General features: G+C 28.5%; 1 protein-coding gene across 1 annotated transcript in view; it reads left to right on the forward strand.

Annotated features, from left to right (window-relative positions):
* LOC108968611 (sensory neuron membrane protein 1-like) overlaps positions 1-1,059 on the forward strand; it is a 6,444-nt gene that overhangs the window by 460 nt on the left and 4,925 nt on the right. The gene's annotated exons all lie outside the window — the stretch shown is intronic.

The raw sequence follows: 1,059 nt of genomic DNA on the forward strand, positions 1-1,059 counted from the left end.
CAGAAAAATAAAAAACCAAACACAAAAAAAAGAACACTTAATTCAACTTCTGCACAAACATTTAATTTAAAAAATATAATTTATTATGAAAAATATATATTTTAAGCGGAAAGTACACAGCTGGGAAAATTCCTTTAAGCAGAAAAAAAGGTATTGCCTTTCTGCAATATAAAAGGCTCCCAATAAGGTTTTTTTTTCAAAGCAATTCAGTGAGAACCTATCTAACAAGGCTTAGAGCGACCACAGTATGCCAAGTGTAATTAAATTAATGGCAACTTAATAATATAGTTACGTATATAGTTATATAAATTATTATTATGACACACTTCTAGTTTCCCCATGGAACTCAAAAATGTTATCAAAACTTCATAAAAACTAGTAATGAATTGATAACTCTGAGGGTTCCATTTCAGACCCTACATATTTAGAATAGAAATTGAAAAACTAAATTTTTTATTATTACTCCTCCACCTCTCATGATAGCRTATAAATCAAATATATACACTTAATTGCTTTACGCGTCTCTATCACCTGTAAGTTAGAAAAAACGCGATTGTTTGTAATTTTTATGAATTTTTAGTACTTGTCACAGATTAATTTTGAAACATTTTGGATTCCCTTGATTCTGTACTCGATCTGCAGGTTTTTTGTTAAAATGTTGGTTCTCCAAAAAATAAAGTTTACATAAAAAATATACACGATAACTTAAAAATGTAAAAATGTATCAAAAATCTTATTCCTTTGAACACTACGTGACAAATATATCCAAGCAGTTCGTGTGAAAATTCAATGCAACCAGAAGAATTTACTCAACCGACTTCAAGAAGAATGCACTAAGATAAAAAATGGTGACAAATACGCTACTTACTATACTACTATTTGCTGGATCAAAATTTCAGGAAAATATAATAGGGGTTTCCAATAAGAGTGATATGATTTAAAATAAGAACGCACTAATTGTTAAGGGAATTCAATTTTTTTAATTAATGTGGTTTAAATCAATACAATAAGTTCTGAATATAACGTCATTCAAATGGCCTTCGTGACTTCTTTTGAAAG

Source organism: Bactrocera latifrons, unplaced genomic scaffold (genome assembly GCF_001853355.1).
Source record: "Bactrocera latifrons isolate USDA-ARS-PBARC rearing strain unplaced genomic scaffold, ASM185335v1 scaffold_221, whole genome shotgun sequence".
NCBI lineage: Eukaryota > Metazoa > Arthropoda > Insecta > Diptera > Tephritidae > Bactrocera > Bactrocera latifrons.